This window comes from Solanum dulcamara, chromosome 7 (assembly GCF_947179165.1).
Source record: "Solanum dulcamara chromosome 7, daSolDulc1.2, whole genome shotgun sequence".
Lineage (NCBI taxonomy): Eukaryota > Viridiplantae > Streptophyta > Magnoliopsida > Solanales > Solanaceae > Solanum > Solanum dulcamara.
Window position 1 is genome coordinate 48,918,375 of NC_077243.1, and position 20,899 is coordinate 48,939,273.

Genomic DNA, 20,899 nt, shown 5'->3' on the forward strand with positions numbered 1-20,899 from the left:
ACAATTGAAAAGTGAAAGGAAAGGTAAATAGGAAAGTATAACAGGTGCAGCTCGAGTGGACATAACAGGTAAGTTCATTTCCATACTGTTAATTATGGGCGCCCTGTGCGGCTGCGATATGAGATGATATGACTATATATGTGTGCCTTGTGTGGCTGAGATGTTTTACAATATGAATGTATATATGTGTGCCCTGTGAGGCACTGTTGGTATTTTTTGCGTGCAGATGTTGAGATAGTAAGAAATACAGAGGAAACTCTGCCCAAATTTTCCTAGAAATAAGAGGAGAATGAGGTACAAGGCTATAGTATGTCTTAAAAAGTGGTTTTCACAACAATGATGAGATTTGACTAAACAAGTATGGCTGACCTCGAGAAATAAGTTAATTGCTGAGTTAATGACAATAGAAACTAGGAGGACGATACTGGAATAGTAGAATAAGTTAGAAAGGAACTATAAGCCAAAGAAAATGACTCAGAGAGAATTGATAGATCGAGATAAAATGAGATAGTAAGGCATTGCCTAAATTGATACATAGGGATAAACTATGACAAGTGATAGTTGAAGGAAGTAACAGTATGGTTAAGACAAGAGTAAGACAAGAGTACAAAGGGAAAAGAATTGTGATGGATATGAAGTGTTAATAAGATAGCTTGTGAGACATTAAGGACAAGACTAGCTAAGAAGGGTAAGTAACCCTTAGTAAGAATCGTGAAGAAAGTCAAGCAGTATTATACTATGGGTTTGAATGCGAACAAGGTACCAGGTGAACATAACAAAAACCATTAAGAGAATAAGCAAAACTTAGTAAGGAATTAACTAGAAGGTATGATGGTCCATGTAAATGGAATGTAAAGATAGGTGTGGAACGGAAAAGCAAGCTATGGAAAAAATAAGAAAGATTTATCAAGTTCCATAAGGAAAGTTTCAAATAAAGGTTATATGATGACGAAAAGGATGGCTAGTGCAAGGAAATAAAGGGTAATATGGAATTCCTTACGCCCAACCAAAAATGGAAATGAGTTGAAGGAATAATACAGAAGTTCTAATAGAGGCACTCAAGATAGATGTGATTAATTAAGTATAAGTATCGAACAAAAAGAGAAATAGACAGTTACGAACTGGAGGTATAGTACGATGAAAAAGTATTAAGACAAGGCCACTACTACCATGAAGTTGATGTGGTTTTAAGCAGGATTAGAAATGAGCCTTAGGCACACGACAAGGTGCAAGCTCAGGAGGCGTAAAGAAGTATGGTGTACACGTGACTCCACTCTAATGATTAGTGGTATCCACTGGAATAAAGTTAGTATAATGACGAAGCTCGAAACATGAGTCATTAAAGTATAAGTACATTCGAGTGGGGAATGTGCACCAATTATGAGCCCTCGCTAATTACTGATTGGGATGAATGGAATATGGCTTTGAATGTACTGCTACATTACGGATATTACTCGAATATCAATTGTTAGATGAGATTTTATACGATACATTGCGAATACTAAAGCACCCTACGGGTGTGCTAGGGTTTCCTAGAAAGGCAACCTAACGTGGGGATGATTTAACAGAAGATGTAGATATGGTACAACACGTTAAATATGGTGGAGTGGAATCATTCGCATATGAATGGATGAAAATAATCAGAGGATGACATGGGTACACCCTAAAAGGGGGGAAGTGGACAAAAGAAGTACAAGCGTAAAAGAAAATCAACTGATGCTAACGCATGTAAATGGAGACGCTTAAACGTCAAACGAGACCCCATAAGGGATGGACGTGATCATACCCAAACTGAGGCACCGGATTCCGTCAAAACCCCGAAGTTAAACGTGCTCGAATAAGAGTGGCACTGGGATGGGTGACGCCCTGGGAAGTGAGAAAGAGAACAAAACAAGTATGACAAAAAGAGATTATAAAGGCGTGTTGGTACAATGACACATATAGAACAAAGTACGCCAAGAGAAGAAAAAATTATGACTGAAATACAACGCACCTCGTGAAAATAGCACAAGAATAGTTGTGCAGCTTATGAATATTGGCATACTAAGAGCGAGGTCAAATGATTACTCGATAAAAAAAAGTTAGTAATAACAATGTGATTGCCATATTTAGAATCTATTCAGGAAAAGTGTAAGATGGTTCGAGGCAGAACTATTCAGATATAATCGGTATTAAGGACAAGAGCCATAGTGGAGCCTTGACCTCGACTAAAGGAGGTAAGCCACTAGTATAGCAACGCTAAGGAATTTTCTGGACTGCTCTATGTTCGTACACACGTTTATGTAAGGATTACAATATGATGTATGGTAAGAAAACTGGAGAAAAGATCTGAGTAAAAGAGAAAGATAGCATACCTAAGGTATTACAAGTTGGATTAAGAGGAGTTGTACAATAGCTTAAGTTAAAAGAAGCATCAGCAGTCTGATAGCCTATCTCAGGGAATGGAAACCCCAACTCAGAAGTGGAAAGCAGTTAATATGTATTATAGTACGAGCTGACCTCGCATTCTAAGGAACTGGGAGTTCATACGGGCTATGGTAGATGGGCTGATAGAATCAACCTGTTCCCTCCAGTTAGAAAGGCATATTCAGCTGAGGGTTCTGCGAAATGACATAGTAGGGAAACAATAAGATTTCACGGAGTCCCCACATCTATTATCTTAGATAGAAAAGTTCAATTTACAGCTAACTGCTGGAAATCATTTCGAAAGAGATTGAGGAACCCAGATGAATCTTAGTATGACATTTTTCCCTTCGATTAAAGGACAGGCCCAGATGTGACCAACTAAATTATTGATGAAGTAAAGCTTATTCCGGAACAAGATATCGATTAGCAGCCTAAAGTCAGCAAGAAGGGGATACATTGACCCTTTGCAGAGCATTTTTAGAATAGATAAAGTTGCCTATAAGTGGGACCTACCATCCAATTTGAAACAATACATTCAGTTTTCACAGATCAATGCTCCGTAAGAATGGGAATGACGCTCCGAGAATATTGTCCGTGGAGGAGGTCCACGTAACAGGGAGTTATCCTACGAGGGGCAACCTATCTCCATCCGGGATCAGCAGATTAAACGGGTTGCAAACTAAGGACATAGCTTCCGTCAAGATACTGTGGCAGAATAAGAATCGTGAAGGCATAACCTGGAAGGTTGAAAAGGACATGAAACACAGAAGTCCATACCTATTCTCGATATCTACAGATAGCCTCCAGTCTTGGAACTCGTATATTAAGTACTTGGAGGAAAATGTATGTCATTCCAGTAGAAAGGAATCTCCTTATGATCCGTATAAAGTCTTAAGGAAAGATTTATTCAACATTCGGGGACGAATGTTCTAAAGGGGGGAAGGATGTTACACCCCGCACTCTTGAGCTCGGAACGTCTTCTTGAGTTCCTTAGACACTATCATGTGAGCCGGATAAGCTACGACACTATCAAACAACTCTAAGAAAAGAAGATTGTGATACCTCGCGAGAAGGGAGGTTGGAGATAGAGTCATAAGAATTCGGAAAGAGTTGGAGGCTAAGAAATGAGTCATAGGACTCGATTTACTTACGTAAGACACTAAGTTAAGAGTCTTATACACTTAAGTTGCTTAAGGATATATCAAGCTTACGTAGTACGGATTACATAGGCTCTTAAAGTGAGACAAAATTACGAACTCGCGAGGAAGGGAAAAAGACGACGCGTGGCAGCCAATGGAGAAGCGACACGTGGCAGCACCTCAAGCAAGCAAGTGATGCACCTACTTAGGGTCAAGTAGGTGATGCAGCTGCTTGGGGGAGGTGGACCCCGCTGCCACGTGGCAGCCCCTAATTGGCAGCATGACACAGTGGCCAATCATGGCTTGACACGTGTCATCTTTAGGGACTGACACGTGTCACCCCTTGGGACCACATATATGTATGTATATTATGGATATACTTCAGTATTGGTCTTCAAACTTCAGCTTATTCATCAAATTTCCAGCAAGAAACGTGAACAAAGAACCCTAAAGCTGAGAGAAAATTGCGACGGCTTGGGAAAAAAATAAGGTAAGTCCCGTTTTCGTTCCGTAAATTAATTAATTAGCATATAATATAATGATATGGAAGTATTAGTAGTATAAAATTAGGATTTTGTGCAGCAAAAATCAGACAGCAAGCTGCCACAACGATTCAGCACGTAAATAAAATTCCGAGGCGCGATTTCGGCAAGTTTTAGTCAATTTCGGGAAAGGTAAGTGCTTCCCCTCTAATTTGAAGTTTATGAAGTTAAATTAGGGTGTATTACACACCTTAGAGTCTGCTGGAAGTTAGGGAAAAGGTTCGAAAAGTTCAGTGTTCGGAATAAACGAATTTGGAATCGCTATAGTTAAGTTGTTGTCGAAATAAGGTGTTGTACGCGTAGGGGCTGCTGCTGGTTGTGTTGTGGCGTGTTACAGGGTCTAAAAGTTATCTAAATGAGGTGTGGTAGCTGCTGGTTGCAGCCACAAGACCCTCCGCTTTGCAATTAAAGAATTCACGAAAGAAAGATTAAAAACTCTAGTTTTGGTATCTTAGTTTCGAGTGAATTATTGGGGGTTCATATTGAGTAATTGTGTCATAATATGTATATGTATGGGCTGATGGTTGCATTGTTGGTTGGCTGCAGGTTCTAAGGACATGGTTGGGATTTCGCATAGGGCACATTATAGGGGAGGTGCTGTCCGATTTTCGTTAACATCCTAACTAGTTAAGGAACTAGCCGAGAAGGCGAGCAAAGGGATGAATGTTATGAATACTCGTGGGTAGTCTAAGTTTCTAAAAAGTCCAAGGTTGTTAATACTTACATTACTTCCATGTTAAATAGGTTTCGAGGACAACGATGTGGACGTGATTAAGAGAAGTCCATACAAGGTATGTGAAGCTTTCCTTTGGCGTGTTTTTGGAATAGATATGTAGAACTATTCTTCTTTTCTTTTGGCATGTCTTAGATATAAGTTATGAATGATATGTATACGATATTTGGGATTCAATCCATTCTTAAAGCCCTGAGTATGAGTCGAGACTCTTGTTTACTTCTTGGTATTAGAACTTCTGCAATAGCTGAGTCATTGCCTTTTTGTCTTCTATGTGATGAAAACTAGTACATGTAAAGCCCATTTCTCCTTTCCTTTGGAATGGCTTGATTTTAAGTGAAATGGTATATGATATAGGTTTAGAGGTAATTCCATTTACGAGCTTTGAGTGTAACTCGTGACTTGTAATCACTCCTGAACATAAGAGTCTGAAAGTAGTCAAACTGCTATTCTCGAGCCTTCTATATAATGAATAGTAAGTGGAGGTACCAGCTCCTCTTTTTTTAAAGGCTCTAAAATGGTAAATGCGTCTGATTGCATACGTTGAGTCTTTGACTAGGTAACTGTGTCTCTGATTGCATAACTGTTTCTCTGATTGCATAATCGTATCCTTGATTGCATAAACCATGTTTCTGATTTAATAAGCTATATGGCATTGTCTGGATGCATGTCTGTGATTCTTGAGGCCCCAACTGATGTAAGCCCTAATGACATCTAAAGGGATACCTCAGATAATTACTCCCCAGTCTTCAGGTGACGGTTCACTTGACTGTTTCATCGAGTCTTAGATAATGACTTAGTTGCATATGGTTTCTCACTACTCTACTCGTACATACTGTAACCCATCCTTTCTCGAGTCTCACGATGGGCCGGGATATGTTATCGTGCACAGTGTTACTGCTTCTTTCACCGCGTCCCAGGCCGAATGTGTATAGTTCTACGCATGAGGTGATGATGCCGTACGTGAGGTGTGATATATGTTATATGTTATGACGATACGATTATTCACCGAGTCCCGGGCCGGCTGTAATATGATAGTATATGTGGTGAAATAAGGAAGGAACACCAAGTCCCTCCTTAGAGGGCTGGGTACATATGTATATTATGATGGTACGCTATAGACGTACACCACTCCATTCACCGAGTCCCTCACTAAAGGGTCGGATACTTTATGTAGGCATGCATATGAGATTAAAGCAATACATTATGACCCTGAGCCCCGCAGTGAACCGGGTGTGATACGATGATATACATGATAAGATGATACCATATACGATTGTATGATACCATATACGATGATATGATGAAATGAAATGCATTATGATATAATGATATGTGATTATGAAGAAGTGATTATAACACCGAGTTTACTAGAGGGCCGGGCACAGCATATGATGATGTGTATGATTTACGTGTTCGAAGGTGCAGGTACAGTAATTCATTTAGTTATTATACTTGTCCCCTGCATCCCTATTTCAGTTATGATCTCAGTTACGATGTGTTATGCTTTACATACTCAGTACATATATCGTACTGACCCCCTTTTCTCGGGGGGCTGCATTTCATGCCCGCAGGTACAGATGTTTATTCTGGAGATCCATCAGCGTAGGAGTTCCTCTCAGCTGTGTCGGAAGTGCTTCACTGTTCTGGAGCCTAAATTTTGATGCTGGTCACTTAATGTATATATTTGTACATTCAGGGGTACGGCGGAGGTCTTGTCCCGCCATATGTTATTGTTTATATTCTTAGAGGTCTGTAGACATGTGTATATGTGGGTTGTTTGTGAGTTAGTTTCGATGTTGCCTATTCGATATGTTGTGAATGTTTTTGTTATAGCAGCCTTGTCGGCTCGCATGCCCTTTCATGATATGAAACAAATGAAAGAGGCTACATGTACATGAAAAAGTTTTAAACTATTGAGGTTTTTGTATATAGTATCACATCACACACGGTTCAACTTAAGTGTAGTTGATAAATACACATAAGAGGGTCCAGGTCGGACCCCAGTTGCGGCCTACGGGGTTGGGTCGTGACACTAGGAACCAAGAATCTACAATGCAAAGAACCGAGGAACCATGTAATTACTGGACCATGAATCTCCAAGAATTGATGAACTAGGAATGCTTTAGGGATCAAGGCCAAAAATGGGACCCAGATGCTCGCCCAATTATTCAAGGTGGTCGAGGCTAGGGCTGGGTACTTGGATGCTCACTATAATGCATCAGTATGGTCAAGGCCGGGGCTGGGTATCTGGATGCTTTCCATAACACATCGGTACGATCGAGGCCGGGGCTAGATATCCGGATGCTCGCCATACTAGCAAGTCAGCAGAGGCCGAAGCTGGTACCTGGATGCTCTCCGATGTTAATCCAGAACGGAGGTCGAGGCCGGGTACCCGAATGTTCACAGATAATTTATCCCATGGTGCCAAAATCCTCCTTCAAATGGACGCTAATAGTTTCAAGAATCACATTTCCAATGAATCTACTAATATATTGCTGAAGCTTGAATCAAAGAAAAATAGTACGATCACAAGGTCTAGTATCGCCGAAGAATCTCAAAAGTCGTAATCATGCCGAGATATGGATAAGGTTATTCTTAGGAGCAAGGTTATCACCTAGCTAAGACCAAACTACAAGGCACTAGCCTGCTATAACGTTCTACAAGGATCTAAGCCGCCGAAGCGAGGCCGGGGTAACTAAGGAATGTTTCCAACCTATACTAAGGCCAACGTTCTCTAGAATGTCAACAATATAAGTATTTAACCTTCTTAAAATACCAACAAATAATAGAAAGGAACGCATTCTTCCAATTACCTAAAAAATCTAATAAAAGTCTAAAACATGATTTATAACACCTAAGATGTACAAATAAGCTACCCAACCCAAATTCCATCTATTTCAACATGGTTTCACACATTTCAACTCAAGCTAAAGAAAAAAAAGTCGTAGCCTACGTGTAGGCTGAACGTGCATGTTCTAAATCATTATGTCAGAGCTTTTTCCTTCTGAACGGCCTCAAAATAATGCTACGCTGTCAAAAATAGAATCACAACATTGTTACGGCCGTTTAGATACTAATTTTATAATTTTTAGAGATAGACCAATTTCGGGGTCTTAAAACCAGAAATGTGGGACCTGTGTCCAAAATTTTAGAATTGACTCAAAAATAGGTTCTAAACAGCACCCCAAGCTCAACGATCAAATTACAACATAATTCAGGGTGGAAAAACAACGCAAGATGATCATGCAACAATTTCCCAAATATTAAGTTAAAGAGATGAACATGGCAGCACCTTGACACAATTATTTCTCACAAATGACACCTGTACGACCCAAACCTAACATATCAAGATGTTCCTTGCAAAAAACCCCACAATCTAGCTTAAAGGATCACTAAAAATGGAGCTAAATTGGCCAAGATACAATCTTCAAAAATTTAACAAAATTTCATTCCGAAAATGACTAAAATAGTGGCTAGTTTTATAAATGTACCTCACATGAAGCCTTCTGGCGAGATTCTGAGCTTACCAACGGATTCTCCACGAAATTCTCTTGAATTTAGACCATTAAATCGTCAAATTTGAGCTTTTATTGAAGGGAAAATCGAGGTTTGAAATTATGAGCTATGGCTGAAATTCGTTCTTGGTCTTTTATTAAAAGACCAAGACTTGGGCTTTGTGAACGCGGCCTAAGTGGCCCGGGAATTCAGAGATCAAGAAGCTAAGCCTTCGTGAACGCGGCCAGAGCCCATAAACATGGAGGCAAAAACCTCAGATCTCCGTGAACACAGCCAAGGGCCCGTGATCATGGAGAATAATTTTGGATGCACCAGATATCAGCTAAAAAACTGATGTTTCTCAAGTTCAAACATTCTGACGGGGTGCTCAAAATTCATTCAGAATTCCGTACGTGCAAATGATATATGCTAACCCACAAAATTCAACGTTCTAGAATCAATGGCACAGTTGAAATTTCTATACGAGGTTGTCACGACTGAAAGTAGCTCCCATATCAAAGGGCCATTTTGAGCAAAATTTTACAGTGGCCTCGAGATTAGATCGGAAGCTCGAGAAATGGATAAAGAGTCGTTTTAGATCAAACTCAATATTTTTGAGCTAACCGCATTGTTAGAATTTTTATCCGAGTGCATTTTTCAAGAATGTTGACTAAAGTCAATAATGGGCCAAATTTCAAAGGCAAAATCGTCAAATGGCCTCAGACTCATACCGATTGCGTCAGTACTCATGCCGACCATGCTATTAGCCTAATTTGTTCATTTTGGAGTTGATGCATCCATCATAATTCTATTCTGAGGTTGTTTTCTGAAGTTATGACCAAAGTCAACTTTTCAAGTTATAAAAGTTCCAAAATACGAAAACGGGTCTAAAACCCAAATGAAGGACCAAGCGACCGCGCTACCAGCACCAACAGGTCATAAATGACCTGGGGTCTATATCGGAATGCTTTAAATAATGAAGTGGATGCAGTATTGGGAAAATGACCTAGAGGGTCATTACAACATCCACTACTAAAAGAACTTTCGTCTGCAAAAGTAAAGACAAGGATATACCTGTAGGCTCAAATAAGCTAGGGAACTGCTCCCGCATCTCCTACTCAATATCCTAGGTAGCCTTCTTGATTGGATGGTGGCGCCACTGGACCTTAACCACAGGGATGTACCTAGAATGAAGCTATAGAGGATCTTTGGCTAGAATAGCAACCGGCTCCTCAACAAAAGTCAAGCGATCATCCAACTCAACAGAATCATACTGAAGTACGTGGGACTTATTTGGAACATACCTGCATAGCATAGAAACTTGGAAAATAGGGTGTATAGATGAAAATGCTGGAGGAAAATCCAACTCATAAGCAACCTCTCCAACTCTACTAAGAATCTCAAAAGGGCCAATATACCTGGAGCTAAGCTTACCCCGCGTGCCAAATCTCATCACGTCCTTCAAGGGAGACACCGGCAAGAATACCCGATCTCCAATATCAAAGAGCAAGGGCTAACGCCTGTGATTGGCATAAATTTGATGCCTACTCTTAGCTATCCTCAGCCTATCTTGGATAACCCAGACCCTGGCTATGGCATCCTAAAGTAAATTGGTACTGTGCGGCCCCAGTCTCTGAAGACTCAAACTAACCAACTGGAGTGCGACAATGCCTACCATATAAAGCCTAGAACGGGGCCATCTGAATACTAGAGTGGTAGCTACTTTTGTATGCAAACTCTAATACACAAGCTTGCAGTATATCCTATGGAACCTGAATAGTACGCTAGATTTGCCATCGATCTATGGATGAAATGCCATGCTAAGATCAACCTGGGTGCCCAACTCTCTCTAAAAGGCCCTCTAGAAACTGGAAGTAAACTGAGATCCCCTATCTGATATAATGGACACCGGTACCCCATGCAGATGGACCACTTCCTGAATATAGATCCGAGCTAGATGATCTGTAGTAAAATTGGACAGCACTGACTGGAAATATGTTGACTTGGTCAATCGATCAATGATGACCCAACTACCATCATTACCTCTAGGTGTCTGAGGTAATCTCATCACAAAGTCCATGGTGATATGCTCCCTTTTCTACTCGGGAATGGGTAATCTCCGAAACACTCCACCAAGCCATTAATGCTTAGCCTTAACCTGCTGGCAACTCAAACAATGGGATATACACTCAGCTATATCTCTTTTCATTCCATACCATCAGTAATGCTATCTCAAATCTTGATACATCTTCGCGGTGCCCGAATGAATAGAGTACCAAGAATCATAGGCCTCACAAAGGATCAACTGAATAAAGTCTCCAACTTTAGGAACACAAAGGATATTATTAAACAATAGTATCCCATCTGAATCTATAGAAGCCTAGCCACCCTCCCCTCGCAATACCAACTCTCGAAGCTCTACCAATTCTCCATCCTCAAACTGCCAAAATAGGTTTGAAGTCTGAGATGTCCAACTTGACTATCCTATTACTCAAAGACAGAATAAGGCTAGGGTTCGCTCCAATGTAGGATAGTAAGCTAAACTACCCATACTTTCCATCTTCCGGCTTAAGATATCCCCTACTACATTTTGCCATTCCCGGATGGTAGAGGATAAAGATGTCATAATTGGCTAATAGCTCAATCCAGCAGCGTTGTCTAGAATTAAGTCCCTCTGACTCATAATGTACTATAGGCTGCGGTGATCTATGTATATCTCACAATGGACCCCGTACAAATAGTGCCTCTACATCTTGAGCACGAAAACTACCACCACTAACTCTAGGTCATGAGTGGGGTAGTTGCACTCATGTGCTCTCAATTGTCAGGAAGCATAAACAATAACTCGGTCCCACTGCATCTTAACACACCGAAGACCTACACCAAAAGCATCATAATATACTCAAAAGCTCTCTTCCTAAACTAGAAGAGTCAGAATGGGGTGGTGGTAAGCAACTTTTTGATCTTCCAAAAACTCAAATCATACTCCTCGAACCATATAAAAGGAACATCCTAACGGGTCAAATGTGTCAATGGCGATGCAATGGTGGAGAAACCCTCAATGAAGCGCTTATAATATCCAGCCAATCCAACGAAGCTCCAAATCTCTGTAATAGATGTAGGCCTAGCCTAACCAAGAATAGCCTTAATCTTTACTGGATCTACCATGATACCCTCCCTTGATACCACGTGTCCCAAAAATGCCATAGACTCCAACCAAAACTTGCACTTTGAGAATTTAGAATAAAGTTGCTCATCTCTCAAAGTCTGGAGCACAACCCTCAATTACTGTGTGTTCTCCTCTTTACTCCACGAGTATAGTAGTATATCATTGATGAATACAATCAAAAATGAGTTAATATAAGGTCCGAATACTCAAATTATAAGGTCAATAAAAGCTGCAGGGGAATTAGTAAGCCCAAAAGGCTGATCACAAGGAACTCGTAGTGGCCATAACGAGTCTGAAAAGCAATCTTAGGAATATCGGCAGCTCTAATCTGAAATTGATGATAGTCGGACCTCAAGTCAATCTTAGAAAATAGGGCTGCACCCTGAAGCTTATTGATACGAGGCATGGGGTAACATTTCTTCACCATCACCTTGTTCAATTACTTGTAATTAACATATATTTGCATAGTCCCATCCTTCTTCTTAACAAAAAGGATGGGCGCATCCCACTGCGATACACTCGGGCGAATAAAGCCCTTACCTAGAATATCCTTAAGATGTACACTGAGATCCTTGAGCTCTGCGGGGTCATATTGTAAGGTGGTATAGAGATGAGCTTAATGCCCGGCTCCAAATCTATAGCAAAGTCAATATCTCTCACTAGGGGTAGGCCAGGTAGGTCAGTAGGGAAAACATCACTACACTTCAAAACCATATGAACTGAATCGATAAAAGGGGACTTAATGGAAACATCATGGACATATGCCAAGTATGCCAAACACACGAATGCAACTTGCCATTGGGCCTGCATAAAGGATATGATCCCAGTCGGTGAGCGACTATAAGCACCCTTCCACAAGACTGAGGGAATGCCAGGCATGGCTAATGCAATAGTCTTGGCATAACATTCCAAAACTGCATAGTTAAGGGATAGCCAATACATGTTCAGAATAATATCAAAGTCCAACATATCAAGTAAAATAAGATCTGCCTGGGTCTCATGCCCCTAAATAGTCACTACACAAGATCTACAAACCTGATCCACTACTAAAGAATCCCCTACCGGGGTCAAAACATGCAATGGCACCTCAAGGGACTCATAAACAATACATAAATAGGGAGAAAAATATATAGACACATAGGAATATGTGGAGCCTGGATCAAATCAAGCTGAAGCACTCTGCTGACATATAAGGATCGTACCTGTGATGACATCATCTGATGCCTCAGCCTATGACCTCACCTAAGTAGCATAAAAATGACCTTTTTGGTCTCCCTCATGACCATCTACACTGCCACCTCACCTGCTTCCCCGAGGACCTCCTCAAACACCTTGTTGGCTATTACCATAGCCCTGACCTCAATCTCCACCTCCGCATAGAGGGGGTATTGCTGCCATCGATCAAGCCCATCGGGGACACTCTCTATCCTAGTGCTCCAGTGAGCAATAATCAAAACAACCTGAAGCTGAGCGGCCTATGATAACTCATTTGTGGTAGAAAGGAAGAGGATCTGATCCTGTCGAGCTCTGCCCTATGGTGGAACCCCTCGAACAGGGCTGACTATCTTCAACTACTGGCAGGGCAGCCTGAACCAGCTAGGTGGACTGACCCTGCTAGTACCTATCCTACTGGAACCGCTGGCAGGGTCTGTTATACCTATCATGGCCCTTAAATTAGGACCACTATAGCTGCCTTGATGCCTGGGTCTTTTATCACGCCTCCTTTGGCCTAGCGATGTATAATCTAGATAGTACATGCATGATACACTATATCCAAAAAAGAGCTACCCACAAAACCAAGATCTCGATCCCTAACCTCAGGTAGGGCCTCAATTCGCGAATAAATCATTGCACCCGCTCCTTCTTAGTGGGTAGAATTATAGTAGCATGTCAGGATAGTTAGTAAAATCTGGCCTCATACTCGGTAATCATCATCTGACCCTGCTCCAATTAAGTAAACTGATCTCAGAGTTGATCCTTAACACTCCTGGGGATGTATCGAGCCAAAAAGGCCTTTGAGAATTGGACCCATATTAATAGTGGTGACCCAGTTGGCCTGGCCTATAAGTAAGAACACCACCACTGCCAAGCTGATCTACGAAACTGGTGAGCGATGAAGTCGGCACCTCTAAACTTCTCACGACCCAAAGAGTGGAGCTGCTCCTGTTAGGTAGTCAAAAACTCCATGGCATCCTCGTCAATGGCTCTAGAAAATATCGGGGGTGATATCCTCTAAAAGACCCCCTACATCTTCTGCTCCTACAGTGATATGACACCTTCCAGAATTGTGGGCGGGGGTGCAATAACTGCTTAAGGTGGATGAACCTCAGGTGTTAACTGGGAAAGCGAATCTCGCAGTGCTGGTATGTTCGCTGCTGGAGATGAAGCCTGTGGTATAACCCTAATAGCCATGAGAAGCTACACAATCATTTCCTATAGTGCTGGGATCATAAGTGGTGCAGCTAGAGTCTGTGCTGCTGGTTGTAGCCCCTTCGACTGAGTAGGAAGAGGAGCATCCTGAGGCTCCTCTACATGTTTTGGGACTATCTCTGGGTTGGGAGATAGTTCTACTCCCCTAACTATGCCACGGGGTCGGCCTCTAGGCCTGCCCAGCCTTGGTGGGTCATTACCACCAGAGGTACTACTCGTACGGACTATCCCTACAAAAGAGTGAAACAAATGAGATTTTAGGAAACCAATAAGACACAAAACTACACAAAATGATACAACATAGAGAACGTTCTCAATGACGTCTTATAGCCTACCGAAGATAAGTTACAGATGTCTCTGCACCCATTTGCGAGACTCTACTAGACGTTAGCTCTATACAAGTTAGACTAACAAACCTAGGCTCTGTACCAACTTGTCACGACCCGATTTCTTAAGTCATGATGGAACCTACTACATACCACCAATAGGTAAGCCAACCCATAAACTTGGAATGACTATGTTTGATGGAAGAAAGTAATCAAGAATGGAAAATTCTAGCATAGATAAAATAAATAAGTGGAAATAAAAAAAATTGATATATTCAACTAAGGATCCCTCTCAGAACCTAGAGGTTATAAGTACAGAGCTTCTACAACATAAAAGATGGGTAGAAGTCTCAAAAGTGGACCAAAAATATAAATAAAAACTGTCTAGTCTCAAAAAGGCAAAAAATGGGTCGTCCATACTGAAGGAGACAAAAATGGTCCCAAATGTCAAGTGCTCACCCTGGTCTCCAAAGCTGACTGCAATAGGCTCGATCTATCCATGATGGTAGTTGTTGCTCTATCCTATATCATGAAAGGAGATGCAGAGTGTAGTATAGTACCAAGATAATAGGTACCAGTAGGCATCATAGGCCGTCTGAGCAGAAAAGGTAAGAACAATATAAAAAAGAGGAATAAGCCTAAACAAGAATCATAATAAGCATTTAAGGTGGAAAAAATACTAGCTAAGAGAACTACAGCTAACTACACCCAACTGGGCCCCCATAAGCCCAGCCGGGTCACTCATGTGTAAGTTAAAATAAAAATATAAATGAACCCCCATAAGCCTATCGAGTACACAAAATAGCTACATCTACCAAGGCCAAGGGTGGACCCAAGGCATCTTTAGGGGGTTCATCCGAACCCCTTTCGTTAAAAAATTACACTGTATATATAAGATAAATTTTTTGATTTATGTGTATATATTTAATATTGAACCCCCTGAGCATAAGTCAAAGGACTAGCTCAGTGGCAAGTGGGGTTCAATATTTCGCTTTAGCTTGTCTCAGCTCGCGAGTTCGAATCCGAATAAGCACATTTTTTTTGATTAGTGTGTTTAATTTTTTTTGAACCCCCTTCATAAAATTTCTGGGTCCTCCACTGACCAAGGCTAGGAACCAAGAATGTATGATGCCAAGAGACAAGGAACCATGTCATTGCTAGACCAAGAATCTCCAAGAATCGATGAACTAAGAATGCTTTACGGTCGAGGTCGGAACTAGGATCTAGATGCTCGCTTGAGTATTCAAGGTGGTCGAGGTCGGGGCTGGGTACTTGGATGCTCGCTATAATGCATCAGTACGATCAAGGTCAAGGCTGGGTACTCGAATGCTTGCCATAACACATCGATACAGTCGAGGACGGGCTTGGATACCCAAATGCTCGCCATATTAACAAGTCGGCAGAGGTCGGGGCTGGGTACCTAGATGCTCCCTGATGGAAATCCATAGTGGAGGTTAGGGTTGGGTACTCAGATGCTCACAAATAATTTATCCCATGGTGCCAAATATCCTCCTTTCCAACTGGACACTAATAGTTCCGAGAATCACCTTCTCAATGAATCAACTGATATAGTGTCGAAGCTTGAACTGAAGCAGAAATAATACAATCATAATGTCTAGTATCACTGAAGCATCTCAAAGTCGTAATTATGTCAAGGTATAGATAAGGGTATTCTTAGGAGCAAGGTTATTTCCTAGCTAAGGCCAAACTACTAGGAACTAGCCTGCTACGCCGTTCTACGATGAGCTAAGCCACCAGAGCGACACCGGGACAACTAAGTCAAGTTTACAACCTATACTAAAGACAACATTTTCCACAATATCAACAACATAAGTATTCAACCTTCTTACAATATAAGGAAATAATGGAAAAGGAACACATGCTTCCAATTATCTGAAAAACCTAATAAAAGCCTAAAACAGGATTTCTAATACCTAAGATGTAAAAAAAAGATACCCAACCCAAATTCCATCTATTTCGACATGTTTTCACACATTCCATCTCAATATAAAGAAAGAAAAGTCATAGCCTACCTGTAGGGTGAACACGCGTGCTTCAAATAACCGTGCCAGAGTTTTTCCTTTCTAAACGACCTCGGAATGTTGCCACATTATAAAAAATAGAATCACAACATCGTTATAGTCGTTTAGAAACTAATTTCATAAATTTTAGAGACAGATCAATTTTAGGGTTTTAAAATGGAAAATATGGGACCCACGTTTGAAATTTTGGAATTGACCCCAAAATAGGTTCTAAACAACACCCCATGCTCAAGGATCAAATTACAACACAATTTAGGGTGGAACATGGTAGCACTTTTACACAGTTATTTCTCAAAAACGATACCCCTTGATCCAAACTAAACATACCATGATGTTTTTTTACAAAACCCCCCACAATCTAGCCTAAACAATTACTAAAATCGGAGATAAATTTGCCAAGATACAATCTTCCAACATTCAATAAAATTTCATTTTGAAAATGACTAAAACAGTGGCTAGTTTTGTAAATTTACCTCACATGAGACCTCCCCTCAAGATTCTGAGCTTACCAATGGATTTTCCACGAAATTCTTTTTAATTTAGACCCTTAAATCGTCAAATTTGAGCTTGTATTGAAGGTGAAATCGAAGTTTGAAATTATGATCTTTGCCTGAAATTCATTTTCAGTCTTTTATTTAAAAACCTTGACTTGGCCTTCGTGAATGCGGCCTAAGTGGACCGCAAACACGGAGGTCAAGAAGCTTGGCTTTCCCGAATGCACAAAAAAGCCCACGCACGGAGGTCAAGAAGCTTGGTCTTCCCAAATACGGCCAAGGGCCTGCAATCGTGGAGAACAACTTTGGCTGCACCAAATATTAGATAAAAAGCTGATGTTTCTCAAGTTAAAATATTCTGACAATGTGCTTGGAATTCGTTCGGAATACCGTGCGTGCAAACGAGATATGCTACCCTATCAAATTAGATATTTTGGACTCAATGGCGCAGTCATAATTTCTATACGAGGTTAGTACAATTTAAAGTGGTTCCCACACCCAAGGGCCATTTAAAGCCAAATTCCACACGGGGCTTGAGATTAGACCAAAAGCCTCAGGAAATGAACAAAGGGTCGTTCTAGACTAAACTTGACATTTCAGAGCTAACTTCACTGTCAAAATTTTCATCCAAGCCTTTTTTGCAAGAATGTTGACCAAAGTCAACCATGGGCCAAATTTCAAAGGCAAAATTGCCAAATGGCCTCAAACTCGTACCAATTTCCTCAATACTCATGCCGACCATGTTACTAGCCTAATTTGGCTATTCCAGAATGGATGGAATCATCAGAACTCTTTTTGAGGCTGTTTTACTGAAGTTATAATGGAAGTCAAATTTTCAAGTTATAAAAGCTCTAAAATAGGGAAATTGGTCTAAAACCCAAACGAACGACCATACGACCTCACTACTGGTGCCAATAGGTCATAAATTACCCGAGGTCACTATAGAAATGTTCTAAATAATGAAACATATACAATATTAGGAAAATAACCTGCAGGGTCATTATAACAGAGCTAAAGGAACCACCAAAATTGTATTTCGATGTCATTTACCTGAATTTTTGATTGAAGTCAACTATTTAAAATTCAAAAGCTCCAAAACATAGAAATTTGCATAAAAACCAAACGAAAAGCCTGATCAGTGAACTATCACTAAAGTAAGTGTTAAATGACTTTGGGCCGATAAAGGGAAGCTATAAATGCTGAAAATATTGTAAAATAGAGAAAATGACCAGAAGGGTGTACCACCACAACAAACCTGTTGCAACAAAGGCGCACGACACAAAATCTAATAAATTTGCTTTTTGGTGTTTAACTCCTAATCAAAGGAGTGTTACATCCTAAACTTTCCCATAGGTAAGATGTAGAGGAAAAAATCTCTATAAAGGTGTCAGAGGAGAAACTCTTTAGGGAAACAATTCCATATTTATTCCCAAATTCTCTTTTATAAATACGGTTCGCAAGTAGAAAGTAGAGCCACACGGGTACTAGGACAATAATTTTTCATTGAGGTATGCTATGATTTACTTAAAGTATAAACTTGATTATCAAACTATTTATACATTAAAAAATTAATGGAGATAGCATGATTAGGCCTTCAGATATGAGAATAACGTAATACCGATAGTGTGGGTATATTGTGTAGTGCATGTAATGTTCAAATACAAAAAAATCTAAAATAGTTGTATGAATAAAGTGTTTAGAATTATATGTCAATTATTAATGAAAATCCAAAAAATAGTTTAGGACGGGTAGAAGGAAACTTGCAAATTTAATGGATTTGAATGGTGCGTAATTGGGGTAAGTTCTTGATGATGTAATGTAATACTGGTTATTTATAGGAGTGTGAAAGAATATTATAATAGTCATGATATGATTTAATTAGGATGAACTTGTCATGCCCCAAACACAAAGGAAACTAGCACTTAATGCCAAAATTTAGGCTTGGCCAGCCCTATTGAACTATTTACTAGTTGCGAAATAGCAACCACAAAGAGTCATCACATGTTGATGGGAATGCTTAAACTTTAAGCGAGATCCCATGCTGGCATGAGTTAGCAAGGGCTAAAGGCTAGCGATAAATGGATAGAAGTCATGATATATAAGACCGTGCGGCTAACCATTAGCAAAGAACCTAATGGATGGGTGCATACAAAAAGGGGTGAACACAATAAGGGAGTAAGACTGATCAATCTAAGGACCATGTAAAGGGTAGTAAGGCCATGGTTGAGTAAAGATTAAGATATGGCAAAAGAGTTGTTGGCTGCTGAGATGTGATATACAAGTAGCAAGGAGAAAGAATAGAAAATCTCCTACGGTAGGGAATGAGGAGACCAAGGAGTACCCAAAGGAAGGAAAAGAAAGGGGTAGGACAGAATAGCATTAGCGCGAGCAAGTTCTAGTGTGAAGGTGATATGTAAAGCAAGATGGACAAGGAAATGAAAAGACTACGTCTACCTCATACCAGTTGTATAAAAATAGTTGTGCAACCTACGAATATATATATATACAGCATAAGACCAAGCGGAGGTGTACATAAGGAAAAGAGGGTTATGATATTTTGGATACGTTACAGAGAAATGCAAAGAAAAGTTAAATCAAATGACCAAAAAGGACATGGTCATGGTTGAACTAAAGATCTACCCCGATACCGATTGTAAGATAAAAGAGGAGAAGGAAAGGAGGAACCTGAAGACTAGCGAGACAACGCTAAAATAAATCTTGGGCTAAGTTGAGTGCCTTCGCACATTGTTGCAAGAATTGAAATGTAACATGTGACAGAAAAATCAAAGCCAAGTCTGAGAAAAAGGACCATGGAAGAATCTGAACTAATGATGAAGCAATGACACAAGATTATGTACCTATAAGTGTTATAAGTAATGTTAAGGGAGTTGTAAAAGGGCTTAAGCAAAACCCAAAAGGTAAGGGTACCAGTTGATGTCATCTAAAGAAGGAAAGAAGTAATACATGAGGTTGAAGATTCCACAACACGACCTTGGCTACGAGACTCATTTTGCACTCCATGGATAGATGATTTTATATAGAATGTCATCCGCAGATTAACAATATCAGCCCGTGTTCCTTCAATCCAGGACTACCTATTCAGCCGAGATTGTGTGAAATTATAGATCAAGAGAATGGTGAGACTTTATGGAGTTCCCATACTTATTGTCTCAGACGAAGGAGCCCGAGTTATAGTTAACTACTGAAGATCAGCCCACAAAGAGATTCGGAACACAGACAGGGCTTTGTATACCATTGTACCCTCAAACCGATGGACAAACTAAGCTTACTAGCTAAACGCTAGAAGATATATTGCGGGCCTATATAGTTGACTCCATAGGTATCTCGGACAATTGCCTACTACCTTTCAAGATTACTTATGATATTAACTATCATTCTAGTCTCCAGATGGCCCTATATAAGACTTATTATGGCAGAAAATATAGGTTTCCATTAATTAGTCTGATATTGGTAAAACATGACTAATAGGCCCAGACATGGTTTAACAAGCAGGGGAGGAGGTAAAGTTTATTCAGGAGAGATTATTAGCTGCCCAAAGTCAATAGAAGTCATATACAGACAATCGACGTTGACCTTTGGAATTTCAAGTGAGCGATGGGGTGTTTTTGAAGGTGTCACCCATAAAAGGAGTAATGAGGTTCGACAAGAAGGGGGAAGCTGGGTCTGAGATATATTGACCTTTACTAGATCCTTCACCGAATAGGCAAGGTTGCGTACGAGCTAGACCTATCGGTGGATCTGGAAGCAGTGCATCCAGTCTTCCATGTATCAATGCTTTGCAAATGCGTTGGTGATCTATCCCGAGTATATCCCGTAGATGATATCCAGGTCACAGAAGAGTTATTCTATGAAGAGCAACCTATCGCCATCCTGGATTGGCAGATTAGAAGGTTGCGGACAAAGGATGTAGCTTCCATTAAGGTGCTGTGGAGAAATAAGAATCACGAAGAAATGACCTAGGAAGCTGAAAAGGAAATGAAACACAAGTACCCGTACCTATTTCCTACGTCTACAGGTAATCCCAACTTCCGAACTCTCATATTGGTTGCGTGAGAAAAGTATGTGTTATTGTAATAGAAAGAAATTTCCCTATAATCTA